A 17,038-nucleotide genomic window follows, 5' to 3' on the forward strand; every position below is an offset into this window, starting at 1 on the left:
CTAATTTTTTAAGTGTTTCCATAATACACGTTTTAAGCCACGAATAATTCAAACCCGTACAATTGCCGATAGAAGCCTACGAAAATACTTTGAAACTGTCAAGACGATCTGCTTTAGTTATCCGTGATAGTATTGTGGTGTAGTTTTTCTGATATTCATATTCACACTTTACACATGCTAATTATTACCAGTTCGTTTTTTAATACAGCGCTCTGATTATCGGATGTATAATTTTGTAAAGTAATATAGATTTTGTTGAAATTAAATTCAGGTTTTTCTCGTTTTCAAACCATATGCCTCTTTAATTACTTTTTTTGGGTGAGCGTATTATACGATATAGCAATTAGTACTCAAATAATTTGCTTTTAAAAATAGCAATATATTTTTTATATATAATCTTATTTGAAATTTAAAAACATTAAAAATTATTTCCAAGAACATTGTTTAAATAGAGAATTACATACTTATTTTTTTACCTTTTATACCCTTTCATTTGAAGAGAAATACCATCTTTCTTCTACAAATACAAACAGCAAACTCATTGCCCTCAGATTGTGATTCTTTCTTCGGACTATGGGAGGTACAGATGCGAATTTAAATTAGACTAAGATCATACAGAAAATTACCGAATGAAACTATATTTTCTTGAAGGGTGTCTTAAAGCTGCTCTTGTGAATACTTTCCGTTACTGTTTTTCAGGAGACCTTTGTCAATTTTTCAACCTTTTAACCGTGTAAATAAACAAATAGTGTATATTGGAATTACTAATACAGCATAGTTTATATACCTTACTCTTTAATCTCGTCATTTATAAAATCTGTGTGACGTTAACATAAAGTTACATTTTCGTAATTTAAAAATGGCCAATGTTTGTCTGCTTTGTTTTTAAACACAAAGTTGCAGATTTGGCTATTTGCAACGTGTCCATGCTGGGATCGAACCCAAATATTTAGCATAGTAAGCCTTCAAATTTACTGCTGAGCCCCTGGAGACAGGGAGGTTAATGTGATCATAGTAAGTGTTTAGAAAATTAAAATATGGGGATTAATTCAGTTTACTGTACAATTACGTTTGGATCCATAGATTATTTCATAACTTTTTTTTATAATATTTGATAGACGTTTTGATAGTCATTTCTTTAGAAATTTAATTTGAAAGTTTTCTCAAAAGAAAAGCAGAAAGTATAAGTTACATATCTTCCATACTTGATTTAACATTCGTATTTCTGTATTATAACCACTTTATATTCTACAGAATAATTACCGAAAAAGTAGCTGTATCGTCTCTGGAAGATATAAACACAAACGTACTTTAATAATGTTTCAACCTCACATCATTAAAAGACACACACATTCTTTGTTCGATCCTGAGAAACACGTTACATTTAGACATCTGAGATTGGTTATATTTTCTTGACTTTTAGATGTAGATAGAAGTTTAATATAGTTTATTAAATTATAAAAGAATTACAAAATGCAAGCATAGGATAAAGTGTTTCTACTGAACTTACCAATCAAAAATCCGCATGTGTTACTTCTATAAAGTCATCAATTAATTACACAACGACAGCTATTCAAATAAAATATTCAAATATACTAATTTTGTTCTCCATCCCAGTAGCTTGGTGGTAAGCTTGAAGTCTTAAGATGCTAATATTCTGTGTTTCTTCCCTTTAACCGGCACATCAAATATCCTAATGAGTAGTTTTATGCTTAATTACTTAATAACAAAGAAACAACGTGTTTTTTCACAAATGCTGATGATACTCAGAAATAAAAACAAAGTATTGAATTTATATGAATTGTTTAAATATACAAGTATTGTTTTGATCGAAATCAGTTTACTGGGAAAAAGTGTCTCCTCGTGGCCAGCGATAAGTTTATGACGTGATCACTCCCTCCACTTTCACGGAGAACAGAGGAAACATCGTTTTTTGTGTATTTTTGAATTAAGAAAAAAACCACTGAAATGTTTGTTTGTTTATTTTTGAATTTCGCGCAAAGCCAAACGAGGGCTATCTGTGCTAGTCATTTATAATTTGTGCGACATTCAAAATAATCAAATTGGATGTACAATCTTCCAATTGTACATTTAAATTAACTCAGTGATTTAAAGCTGGCCAGTAGGCAAACAAAGACTGCAAATAACGATTTTATCTCTTTGTTCAAATGTGTCTACTTCTCTCATTTATTGTTATATTCGAATTATTCTCTGCGTAACAATTCCGTAATGTTCGTTTTGTGGATACTTTTAAAATTTCTGTTATTATCATTGGGTTTACGCATGGGTAAACGGTATTTTTTCGCATAATTACAAGTCAGAAACACCTGTCCTTTGAATTTCTGAATCTATATATTTGTTCTAATAAGAATGATCTTAGTTGAATAATAGAATATAATTTTTTCTCTTATGCCTCTTACGCGATATTTTGATTGAATATTAAGCGGTTAAAAAACTTTGTTTCAAGTTGTTTGCTTAGTAAGCTACGGAAAGTTAATTGTATCATAAAAAATTCCAGTAATACTTATAAATTTTGCACATTAAAACGAGCTAAAATTAAGAACAATTAATAATTTTGAGAGCCATCAGTTGACAAATATGAGATTATATGAATAATTTTTACGTTTGAAGTTTTATACAAATGTGATCTTATAATAAACAATAGTAACAAAATAGTGAATAATAAGCAACTCACAAGAAAAGACAAACAAAACTCAATTTCTTGATACTCCATTGTATAACTTTATAAATTAACTGAAAAAACAAACAAAATAACTTGTTATAACTTCAAATTTTGAGTTTTTTTAATAAAATTTGTTCAATAGAGTGTATACTCTATTAGGTTTTACTACTTAGGTTTTATTATCTCTATCAGCCTTCTCTTAAATTGAAATTCTTTTAGGCAAGGCTGGAGTAAATTAATTTATGAAATCTTGGACATGACTAAATACATCAACCGAATTAGGTTGGCCTCTCAAGTCTATAATTGTCATTATATTTCAAATCGGTGAAGAGATGTCAAACTTATGAGCTAAAAGTTTGTACTTGATAAACTCCCAGCTATTCTAAGAGCCGCTATGCTGTTGCTAAAAATGTACATTTCCACGAACAAACAGATTTTGATTTTAGTTTGTGAGGGATTTAATATTTTAATACATATATCCGAATTAGTTTAATATATATTTATAAATGTATGTACCGTACATTGTTAATAGTATATTGTCCAAGTTTCTCCTGTTTTCTAAATTTGTTGAATATTCTGTAGCATAAGAATCAGTATTGTACTAGGTGTGTATGAAATAACACTAATTGCCATTATTGTTCCCTAGTAAACTTTTGAGAATGTGACCATAAAAATTATAAATCGACACGTATGGAGAAAGTTTAATAATAAACAGTGTTTTGCTACAGTTTGTATACTTGAAACCTCGGAGCTATAACTGTAATTAACACTTATTAATTGTAAAACCACAGAATTAAGCTAGGAACGTTTGTAGATTCCTGACATTACGAAACGTTTAACTCCGGAGAACTAACTTCGGATGTTACTATTTCTTCTAGAAGGTCATTAGATATTTTCCTCCGTAAAAAAAGTGAGATTGTAGGCGGCATTAAGCAAACCAAGAAGAAAGCTAGCTGTGTATGAACAAAAAAGTAATTTTTCCCTTATGGACATGGACTGTTGACGAAATATTCAGTTACACACCAGATAGAAAACTGAATATTGTTTGCGAGCTTGTAAAATTTTGTATATAAATAATTATTTTGTAACAACCGTTAAAATAGCTTGTATTGTTGTTTATATGTTAAAATATATTTGTCTTAAGAAAGGAAAATCTGTGTATCAATCTTGTTGGCAATTAATTTAAATTTGATACATATTCACATTAAATTAATTTTTAAATTAAAATTAAAATTCAGGTTGTTTCAAATCGTAATTCATAACGTACGTAACATAATTACCTAAAGACTCGTCCGAGATAAATTATAATACGAAACAAGTTTTATTAACCCATTTCGATGCACTAGGAAAGAAATAATTAATTTTTTTCGGATAATTTATTTGCATAGAATAGACCATGATAAAATATAAAATTTAATTTTATATTATAAAAAATGTTCATAATTTCAAGATTAAGACTTGAGTGAGAAATAAAAGTTTCTTTCTTTTTTTTTAACAATAGTTTCGATCATATTTTCTAAGCACGTAAAATGTCATCACATTATTTACTCCGTATGCAAAAGGTTTTGTACTTATTTTGTGTTTACGGATATTTTTAAAATATACAATCAAACTGAAAAGAATAAATTAGCCATAATAATTAAATTATTTTGAATTTATCAGTTCAGTACAAAACACACCATGTAATGTCTAAATACTATGTATGTTTTATCTGTAAATATAAGTATTCTCGTTTATACTGTGTTCTATATAATTCAAACTAACACAAAATTGGTAGGAAGCTGGTCCCTTGTACCTAGCTAGTCCTATGTGAGAGAATTAAGTTTAATGCGACATATTTAAAACACTGCATTAAATTACGCTAATAAGTATTATGTATGAGACATATGCAGAAAACTTTGTGCAGGTGGCACAAGAGTCACCTGAGAATTGTGTTAAAAATTAAAACTGTACAAGCCTTACGAAAACAGTATTGTTTATATCATGGTAGTCAATAGATTACCAGTGATAAACTTATGTTGTCAAATTCAGTTGATCGTTTTAATGATACTTCAACTAAATTGTTTAGAAAACATTTATTGTAAAAAATATATAAACAACGCAGTAAAAGCATTATTTCTATGTGATATGACATAAACGGGTTACAGAAGGTAAACTCAGAACAAGCACAGTTGTTATACCTGTACTTCAGACGTCTGTGTGGCTGTATGTCAAGTGACACAAGAGTGTGTGTTGTTATTTACAGTTATGAATAATGAGAGAATTTCTCACGATTACCGTTTAACTAAAAGTAAAATATTAAATCTGCTAATTAAATTTAACAACTTCAAAAATTTTGTAACCTTTTGTGAGTTTCAGGATCTTTATCACGTAATATTCTAGTTGGTATTTATTTTATGTTTCGCCTGTTTGCTAGAAATTAACCACAAAGCAATACAATGGGCTATCTGTGCTGTGCCCATCAAGAATATCAAAACCCAGTATTTAGCTTTATATATATCATATTTAGACTTACCGCGTTGCCCATGTGAGGTTTGCAGATTGACTCTGGTCTGAGCAATATCGTATTACTACGATTGTGTGGATTCTATTTCTGCACATTTCTCTCGTACTTTTTGCTACATTTTTGTATCGTACTTTGCTGTTTTTTGGGTCGGACATGTGCGATATTTTTTTTAAGTTATTTGTCTGAGACTTTTACTTTACTTTCATCAGTTGAACTAGAAATAAAAAAACACAATTACCTGTTCAGAGAAGAACGGGAAAAGAATAGCATAACAGGTGGCTCAATAGGTGAAAGCAAAACTGATTGGGGATAAAGTTGCAAACTGACGTTTCGTAATCCACTGCTTTTTTCAGGATTATTAATTATTAAGGAATAGAATTCTGACTGGTCAGGTAAATATTCTTGATTTAGATCATATCCACATTGTGAATTATCAAACTCGATTTAAGAGTGACGTTCTGACGAGACAGTTGCTGGAATATTTGCTTCTGAAGTATTGAACTCTGATAGGTCAAGCTTGTTTTCACATTTTGCTGAATATGGAATTTCTGCCGTTTTTGCTCAGGGAGAAGAATGAATTTCCAAAAACTTCAACAGAATTTCATATGTTGTTGACATAGGAAATGACGTCATCCTTGATATTAGTAGCCTTATTAAAGTAAGAAAAGTCAGATATTCATTCTGGTTAAGTGTATATAATTATTTTATTTGTTAAATAAATCTCAATAATTGGTAAATATATGAAGATTTGTAGAAAATTATAGCTCTAGTTTAAGAATGATTTTGTAATACGTGCTACTGGTTACAAGTACCGATAGCTTTTGTGAGATGCTATTAGATTGTGAATTATCACATTAAGAGAAAGAGAAATCAGAGCATCTGAGATATATAAGGTAACATAGTTACTTAGAAATATAGATGTGTCATATGTATAGCCATATTAAATGTTTGAGGATGACTCTTAATATAGCTACAAACAAACAAATTTTGTAGAATATAATGTTACTACTTTATAGTTTAAGAGTTAACAATTTGCACTTTATTAACTTTATAAGTGTATTTATATGTAACTATATTTGTAACGTTAGTTTTCCAAGGGAAGTACTGGGTACGGTACAAAAGGAGTAATATAAGAATTATTTAAATGTCCTACTGTACTATTACTTATAAAACAGCTGTAACAAAACTTTGAGAATACATGTTTGTTTTGAATTTCGCACAAAGCTACACGAGGGATATCTGCGCTAGCCGTTCCTAATTCAGCAGTGTAAGACAAGAGGGAAGGCAGCTAATTATTACCACTTACCGCCATCTCTTGGGATACTCTTTTACCAACGGATTTAACGTCACATTATAAAGCTTCCATGGGTAAAAGGACAAGCATGTTTGGTGATACGGGATTCGAACCCGCGAAACTCGGATTAAGAGTCGAACGCCTTAATCCACCTAGCCATGCCAAGCCGTTGTATAGATGTTACCAATACACATCAACGGTACAGCATAAACAGAAAATTCCATTAAAACCACATGTGCTATCTTCTAAACAATTTTATTTTCTAAACAATATATTTTAGAGAGGAATCTGAATTTTTTATTCTCTGTTGGTGGCAGTCCCTGAATGAGTGTAGTGAGAATACGGGTTTTCTTATAACAAAGCCACATCGGGCTATCTGCTCAGCCCACCGAAGGGAATCGAACCCCTGATTTTAGCGTTGTAAATCCGGAGACATACCGCTGTATTAGCGGGAGGCGAGAATACGGAGTAAGACTATGCTATTTATGATACATCTAGAAAATTGTTTGTATGTAAGCTGTCAGTAACTTAGTCACTTTCAAGCTAATTCTAAAAAAAAAATATATATCCTTGGTTTATGAAATGTATAAACGTCGTTAGTGATATCGTTTAATTTATCAAAATCTAATTAGTTAAGTAAAGTATTAAACCACAATTATGAGAAGTTTGGAGAAGACATATGCCAAATGGAAATAAGCTAAGCTTGTTCAAAATGATTTGAAATGAGAATTTACAAAAAATATATTTTGAAACAGTGCTCGACAGAATCACCAAATTTTAATAGCAGCTCTAAGAAAGAACTGGATTTACTCGCACCTGTATTAAAGTTCAAGCTCGGTTAGAACTTTACATCATGTGAGGACACCTGGTCACGAAACTTTTAAATGGAAAAGTGAAAGTAGAGCTTTCTGCACATGTTCAGTTCGACATACGACGTGATAAAGGAAATTACTATTTGTCACATGTACTAGAACTTATGCAGATGTATAAAACCAGTTTTTTGGATCAGAGAAACCAAAACTTATTCTAATGATGCTCATGTACAACATAATTTGCATATAAATTTCTCAACAAGTGGGTTTCTCGTCATCACTGAGTACGACATAATTGTTTACAGTTAGACGTACCCAGTACTAAAATTAAAAAAAATATATACCAGTACAAATATATTTTTAAGGTTATTAAAACTTTATCTTGGTTTATTGAAAGGCAGTCCTCTATCTGACTCTTCTTTTAACTTTTAGAGAGAATTAGAAATACAAATTGTCGTAACTTATAGCTGTGAAATTTCTAGCATAAAATCACATTCCTAGTTAGAATTGTTATTAATGGTCTGACCGTTTATAATATATTGAGGAAAGATAATAACATTCCGTTTATCGCAAACTACTTTATTCTGTGAACTATTGAACACGTGTTTTATTTATACCAGTTACGTAAACGTATAATTTGACGAAAATTCTATGACGAAAAGAAGTCTTCACAAAATGTTCATGATGTGGGACTAGTATCACATGCATACGAATAGAGGGCTTATGAAAACAAATTATAAAAACTAGCTGCCTCCCCCGTAGTATATCACTTTAATAATTGTGACAGCTAGCGCAAAATATTCCCTATCAGCTATAGAAAATATACACCAAACAAACAAACAAGTATGTTTTTCTTTTAATTCAATGAAATTCCCTTTTTTAACAATGAGATTTACTATTTCTCATAGTTATAAAATTATTTTCTATTGTTTCATTTTCTGAAGGCATTTTTAAACCACATGGTACTTAAAATATTAAATATTAGAAATAACCTTATTCCTTAAAACTAAACAAGGTGTGAAAGTGTGTTATCAATATGTTGTTGTTGTTTTTTTGTCTGAAAAGGAAGGATGAAATAGAAACAATATCTGTGTGCCTTGAAGAACATGGAAGTTTAATGTAATAAAGTACGATTAATTGCTGATGGTAATTCACTAGCCTAGCGACAAAAGATGTCTTCCAGCATTAAAATTATTTGGTTTTCTGCATTTAATTTCTTGCAATTGTAGTTATAATTTTGGCTGATTGATGTTATTACCGTAAGAAAATAGTCTAACTGCCCTTTATTGTAAAAATAAATTTTGTTATATGTTAATACCCTTCTTTGGCAATTGTTAAGACTATCAAGTCATTTCAGGCTCCCTTGTGCCCCTATCTCTGCAATTGCTGACACTGTGGGGACTTATTTCCGCGACTGAGCGGCATCTTCAGTTTAAAATAATAAATTAAATGGCCACAAACAATTTCTGAAATTATAAGTATAAATAGCTTATTTCGGTAAGTACTTTAGCGAAATTGTCAATGTAGAGGAAACCAGAGTAGTACGACAGTACTGACGTTGGGTAAATAAAATATATTAAGAAGATTAGAGACATGTTACCATAATATCGTATTATCATCTCAAACTAAATATACGTTTTCAGAGGAAGCAAAGGTGCAGGCCCAAGAAATGGAATGTTTGCTAGGCAGGTAATATTGGAAGTATATAACAGTAAATAAGAAGCAGGTTAAAATTAACAATACAAGTTCAGAGAAGAAGTTTTAGGTTGTAGAAGATTTATAGCAAATTATATATATAAGTTTTATCACGATGTAAGCTAATTAATGCAGTTTTTAAATTAAAATAAATATACATCCAAATTAATTTGCAATTGAATTTTTATTAAGAAGTACTTATTAGTTTACAAGTAAAATACATAGTTACAATTTAAATTCATTTATATGCTCTTTGACTTCTTGAGAAAAATATCGTGAAGTGGAATTCAGTCTATCTACATACCAATCTATTTATAAAATATTGAATATTCCTATTTACATATTGCCATTCCCTAGTGGCACAGCGGAATGTCTGCGAACAAAATCCAGAATTAGGATTTTGATACACGTGGTTGGCAGAGCACAGATAGCCCAATATGTAACTTTGTGCAAAACAACTACAATAACATATTTACCTTTGGTATTCTATGAATCAATAATTGTGTTAAGGCTACAAAGGTCTAGTAAACAGTATTGTGGTTCATGTTTAAAAAGTTACATAAATGTTGTTAAATATGTTTGAAAAGATTCAAGTCGTTATGATTTTAAGTGGATTGTTTTTTAGAGTTTTTTTCTTACTGGCTTAAATAGCAGAAGTTATTTGAAGTATGAGTTTTGTATTTATATTTATTCATCTTTAGTAAAAATAAGTCGAGGGTGAGTCAGTGGTAATTTTAGTGACTCACAAAAAATACAGGATTGGAATCGCCACAGTAGACGGAGAAAAAACGATAGAGAAAATATGCTAACACTCTTCTTGTTAATTTAGTAAATACCAAGATAGAATAATTCGTTTACTTGGTATAGCTATGAAAAAGATTTAAAAATCTAATTTATAGTAGTGTAAGTCATAACTGATTTCTACATTAGTCTTTTCTGTTCCAAATTTCGAATTTCTTGTCTCGAGTAATAGAAAACAAAAACAATAACTGGATGTAGCCTTCCTGTCTGATGTTCCAGATAACAAGACTTTGCATAAACTGACAAACCTTTGTTTTATATTACCAAGCTATAAAACCAAACAAAACTTCCTATTTATTCTTACATGGATGAATAAACAAAACTCATAGATAGTGATATCAGATCAACTGTTGTTTCAAATTTATTAAGGCTTTTATTGTTATATTTAAAAATTTAATCGTTGGCTTCGTTTCATAGAGTGGTTTCACTTTTATAGAATATATATAGCTATGATAATTCTATGCTGTCTTTGTAAAAATAAATATATATATATTGTTCAATCGAAATTGTCGCACCAGGAGATCGTTCACATTTTGAAATTAAAAGTAAAGTAAGACTAAGGACTGTTCTAAACAGAGTCGATGGAGGTGCAATATAACGAGCAACAACATTAAAAATGGAATACCTTTATTATGTTATGTTAAGGTTATTATTTCCAACCCACATAGATAGAAGTTTCTGAGAACATATATTTATAAAGTGTACTTTCTATAAGCCTAAAATACCCTTGGAAAACAACTGTTGTTATTGTATTTGATGGTAACTGTATATTAATGCATTACATGTACGTGATTATCATAGTTTTCATACCACGTGATATTAAGAATAAAATAACTATTGATTGAGAAGGGATACATAACTTACACATATTCCTATTTGTTACACATCCACTGCTAAGCTGGGAAGCTAATGTTGCAAGTATGTTTTAATACAAATCTTTAGTTATTGTGTTTTGAATTTTCTGTTCTGACTCTTTACAACAACTAGTGAAAAAATCTGTGCTTTTTACGCTATTGTATTAATTTTACGTATTTAATCTAGCTATGTATATAACATTCGTCTATGTTTCATGAAATTAATGATGTGGTTATTCATAGTATAACAGTAATTTATTATAAACACTGATTGATTGTAACACAAATTTTTATATGTTATAAGAGTACATTTAAACCGAAGTAATTATTTCCTACACACGTTAACAAATTTACCAGCCATTTAGATTAATTTTAAAGTTATGTTGTATTTGATTTTACTTCATTCTAAACGGAACAAGCTGTTGTAATGAATTTATTGAGATAAATATAATTGAAATGAGAAACAAATTACAAAACTTTGTTTATGATGTTGTTAATTTGCCTTGAGTAAACGTTAATATTTCGATGTGAAAAGATTTTACATCTTTAAGAATGGATTTTTCTAAGTTATACTCTGAAATTATTTTTTTTAAGCATTGTTTCTACACCAAAGTTAAATGTAACTTTGATGCGTATATTTTTTCTCAATACTTAAATAAAAAATATTACATCATTTTGAAATAAGGATGCAGGAATTTAGCCTGCTATTGAGTTAATGCTAGCTCAAAAAGTTTGAAAGCAAGTTCAACAGAAACATTAAGGCAGATAACAAAATTGTTCAACAAAATATAGGAGTCGAAAAAGGATACCAAATAAATAGAAATGTCCATGATCATTACTTCAGATAAGAAGGGAGACAAATAAGATATAAAAAAATACTGTGCCATAAACCTATTATCCCACTTATATGAATTATTCACATGAATACTACTAAAAATATTTAAAAACATTTTGGACAAACACCAACCACGAGAAAAAGTAGGCTGTGGAAAAATTTTGCAACAACATCTTATCTAGATGTTACTAACTAAATGATAGAAAATCAGAGAAATACAATTTACATTTATGTTTGGGTGTTATATGTTATGAAAAGGCACTTGACTCTGTAGAATACAGCGCAATATTAACTTCTTCAGATAAAACTGAAGCGAATCTAATGTACGTCAAAATTTTATGATATGTACACACACACAGACATTACAGTAAAAATGCATCTTCACAACAGGTAACATCGATGATACAGATGAAGACAGGGGTGTGACAGGAGGGTTCAAGTATTCAGACAAACAGAACTATAAAATGAAGGTATTAGAATAGATGGTGAGACACTAACAGATCTGAGGTTTACAGATGATGTATCTCTCTCTACAAAATCAACAAAAAAGATAGAAGGCCTATTAAAAAGTGCTAATGCCAGTAGCAGAAAAGCAGGAAAAAAAATGCATATGGGAAAATTAAACATATGATCAACTATCGTGTCTCAGATACTATCAAAATCTGAAAATGAAGGAATATGGAAATTATGAGAGTGCAAATATATAAGACAAACCCTCTAATGGAAAACACAACAAGGGAAAAATCTGTGAAAAGAATAAAGGCAACAATTGCACCGTTTTGGAATGCATACATATATTTTAGAGGATCACTACAGTTCCATTATGTTTAACAAAAATATCGTGAATCAGTGTGTACGACCAATCTTAACATATGGTTGTCAAACATGGGCACTAACGAAAGAGATAAGGAGAAAGATAGAAACAATGCAGATAGCTGTGGATAGAAAAATACTTCATATAACACTACAAGACAAATGGATAAATGATAGAATAATAAAAACAAGTGTAATGGATGCATTAAGCTTTATTCTAAGAACTAAATCGAAATGAACTGGGCATATAGCAAGGTATTCCGACAAGTACATTGAAATGAGAACCTAGGAGAGGAAAAAGATTTTGAGGGCAGGCAAAAGAGAAGATAGTTGTGGTTTGTGTCCGTTGCCAAAGTAAAAACTCATAACGAATCTTTCACCTCGCACCGTTGTTGTGTTATTTGTCCCAAACAAAAATGAGATGAATAATAAAATCTGCATTTATGTGAAGATGTTTTAAATATCCCGAGGACATCTCCTCCTCCCACCTCTCTCCCGTAGCTGCGCACCATCGCGTAAGTGTAGTGTGCATACTTGGTTAAATTTGAAGTCTTACATCTTTAGACTTAGAGGTTAGTTGTGAAGGACAATTGAAGTCCACACATCGTAGATTAGTGCACATTTCAAATGAAAATTTCATTCGTAATAAACTTAACAAGAAATATTAGAATAAAGCTTTACACGTTAATCACGTACGCTTATTGGTGTACTAACGACATTGGTTTGCCAATTGTTTTAAACTGTTGTTGTTTAATGACATCGTTAACCATATTTATCAACAAAAACTCACCTGCAAAATAGAGGTCCTTTCTCTTTCCATAGTTCAAGTTCTTGAAGTTAGAAAGCAGTACTATTAACCACGAGTTTAGTTGTTATTGTGTTTATTAAAACAAGCACTTGTAAATCCTCCAAGTGTTTACTTGTTGTTGTCATTAGTTAAGTTAAAGTAGTATTCAGCTGTCATATACACCGTTATATATATAAGATTAATGTATCTAAATATACCGTATGGTTGAGAGGTGTGGTTTCGGTGTCTAATAACTTGAACTAACACTTAGTTAGCAAGCAATTAACTTGATGGAAGAACAGGTCAAGTGCACCCGACCGAACGAAAGAGAGTTCATTTCATACACAAATATTCTTTAAATATAAGTACCGACAGTGGCTTTTCAACACTAATCAAACGTGCATTAGTGGAAGGAAAAGTGTCAAAACCTCTTAGGATTAAAATGTTATGTTTTTTATGTTCTTGAATAACAGGAGAAGGACTCGGATTTAGGATAATTGGCGACGTAGCTGGCTGGCTTCCGAAACTTAGTAAAACAACAAATTTTAAGCAATTATATGTAGTTAAATACTCACTGTAGTTTTGCGCTTAGCAGGAAACAGTTAAAAATATAATATTTTGACCAGTGCAAGCTGTTTAATCAGAACTAATATTTCTTTGCTTGTAGTATATAGAACCTTATTTTTTGTAACCTCCGTCTGCAAGGTATGATAATCAAAAGTTTGGTTTGAATTTAACTCAAAGCTACACAATCGCTCTCTGTGGTAGCTGTCCCTACTTGAGCAGTGTAAAACAAGAGGAAAGGTAGCTCATCATCACCACCCACAAATAACTGTTGGGCTACTCTCCTACAAACGAATAGTGCGATTCACCACCTTATTATAACGCCCCCACGAACGAAAAGACGAACATGTATGATGTGACGGTGATTCAGACTCGCGATCCTCAAATCGCCAGTCAAACGCTTTAGCCACTTGACCATGCTAGGCCTATAAAGGCAACAAAAGTATTTATTACCGTCCATAGTTAATCGGTATTATTATAATTCATGTTTGTTTTAAAATCTGTTTGTTCAGTTAGTTTCTAACTTTAATCTTTCGCTGTTTTTTTGTATCTCCGTTTTTGTTTTTGCTATTGCTCTTTGAAATACTCAAAAACCAGTTTATAAGAAACAAACTCAAACGACCGATAAAGAAATTAGTAAAGTGTATGTGTGTTTTCTTGAAGCAAATCCACATCGAGGTATTTGATATATCTACCAAAGGGAATGAAACAGCTGATTTTAGTGTTGCAAATCTGTGGACTTACCGCTGTCCTAGCGGAGAACGATAAAATATGTTGAAAATGTTATTTTTAATCATATAAATTTTTCTTAGCCTAGACTGGAAAAGTTTCTTGTTTAAATATTTTAAATGAAGTAATAAGTTATGAATAAATTATAATTTCAAAAGATCCGGTATATATATACACAAAAATCCAGTTCTGAAATTTCCCTCAGGAAGATAAAAATTCTCTCATTAAAGTTAATGAAAGTAGGATTCATTATTTTAAGTAGAAAACGCACTTCTATGAAATATCGAAAAGTTAATAAAGCTGTTTAGAAATAATTGACTTCTGCCAAGAGGTAGTGCAAAGAAACAAACGAAAATCTTGAAAGACTTAATAATGGAAAAAAATTTAACCCTAGAAGTAAAAATAAAAATAAAGGAATGAGAGCATAATCTGAAAACGCCTGAAAGTATCTATGTTCTGTTAATAAAGACGTGCTATGTTTACAAACATACACACCTTGATACCTTTTCGTGTTTGTGAAAAATCAAAAAGCATAAATTGCTGCAATAGTTCAGTTTCGTACCATCAGATGGCACTACAGCCTAATCCTTAAAAATTACACAATATGTATTGAATTTCCTGGTTGTCTTTTCTTTTACAGTTCAAAATTAGAAACAGGTACGCGTGAGCCATAGAGGTCTTTGGTTTTGCTGTTCGGTTGATTGTGTGCATAAAATTTATTTCAAGTGATTAAGCACGTAACCATCTCTAAAACAAAATATATTCTTTTAATTTGATACTTTTGATAAATTGTTGCCTATAAAATGTTCTATTTCGTCTTGTTTTTGACTCACAAGTATCGTTTCGTATGCAAAAATTTCTCTTTTGAAAGCGTGTTGATTAAAAAAATGTAATGAAATAAATGTCCCACTAATGCCCCCTTCAATGGATCAGGGATTAGTTTACGCATAACAACGCTAAAATCCGAGATTCGATATCCTGTAGTGGACAGAGAGCAAATAGCCTATTGTATCTTTAGCAAGGTTTTGTAACGAGTAGCAACGGCCTGTAATAGCGACACATCATTCACCTTATCATTTCAGGTAAATTCCGAACCCTATCTAAAGATCTGGGTTTGTAGTGAGTAGGAATATAAGTAGAAATCTAGCACTCAGACCTCGGAGAGAGGGTCTTTCAGTCCTCGTTTGTGTCAAACATCACAGATATACATCATAATCCTTCTATTAAACAAGTTCTCCGGCCGATCAGTGTTAAGTGTGCAAACTCACAGCGTTAAAATTCAATTGTCGAAGCCCGTAGCAGACAGCTGAGAACACGGAAATCTCATGTACTTAAAGACGATCTAACCATATAAAGTTAGCAAATGAAATTATGTTAGTCGTCCCTTCCTTTTCAGTTCGTTCATGGAGTAACTGTCTGTACTCGTATTTTATGCACATAAGAAACCCAACTAGTACCGTACATTGAATGCCACGTAAATGTAATTTAACGTTATCAGATCCTTTAGACCGAATTATAAAATGGTGCCTTGTATAAGTTAACGTGATGTTCCCAGAACACGTATTTTCTGAGCACATATAATACTTTGTACAGCTTTGTACTTAGCTACAAATAATCAATTATTTCTAAATTTACTTTTTGAAAAATATATTCCAAATTCTTCATTTCTTCAACATAAATGATAGTCAATATTAAATGTTGATCCACGCGATGCCACGCTGAAACTATGAGATCTTATAAATCTCAAAATTGTGTTGCGTTGTTTGTGGGTAGGAGATAACAGGGTAATTCAATAAAGATTTTGCTGCTTGGCTACAAACAAGTCATTCAAGTAAACAAGTTTGTTTACTTCTGTTTTCAGAGTGAAACCATAATTTCCGCCAATTTGAACACCGCGTTTTAGCTTTCTAAGTTTACCGCAGTCCGGATTATAATGATCGTATTGTAGTTTCTATACGCTCTATTTTATATTTTTAGTGGTTATGTATCAAATACGAAGAAAGAATATACAGTTTTATTTCATTTAACATATTTGTAATTCATTTTTATGAAAAAATGTTTATATATGTCCTGAAGTATGACCATGTATATTGTAAGTCACAAACATTTTCCTACGTCCCTGAAATAAGATTTTCGGGAAAGACATTTCTAACCATTTAACGTAGAAACAATATAGGAAAATAACCATTTTATATACATTTAAACTTTATGTTGTGTGTGTGTGTGTTTTCTTATAGTAAAGCCACATTTAGGGAAATCAAACCCTTGATTCTAGCTTTGTCAATCCGTAGACTTTTCGCTGTCGTTGCTGAGGACGACTTGCGGTTGAGTACTATAATATTGCTGTAGAAATTATTATTATTTATTGCTATGTGTAAATGAATGCACTGCAATATAACAGTCAACTCATATCATGTCCAAGTAAACTATATAGTATAAAACGTTTTGACGTTATAACGGTTTGTTCGATGCTGTGTGGAGACTCATGGTACATAAATAAATTTCAAGACTTATCGACTGATTGTCCACTCAGATATTCCTGTTCTTAAGATAAACCAGTAAGAAACAAGAATAGAACTTGAACATGAGTACAACAATTAAAAATAAATAAATAGAAACAATCGTTAAGCTGGAATTTCTTTCCATAATAATTAGCTAGAACAAA

This window comes from Tachypleus tridentatus, chromosome 6 (genome assembly GCF_004210375.1).
Source record: "Tachypleus tridentatus isolate NWPU-2018 chromosome 6, ASM421037v1, whole genome shotgun sequence".
Lineage (NCBI taxonomy): Eukaryota > Metazoa > Arthropoda > Merostomata > Xiphosura > Limulidae > Tachypleus > Tachypleus tridentatus.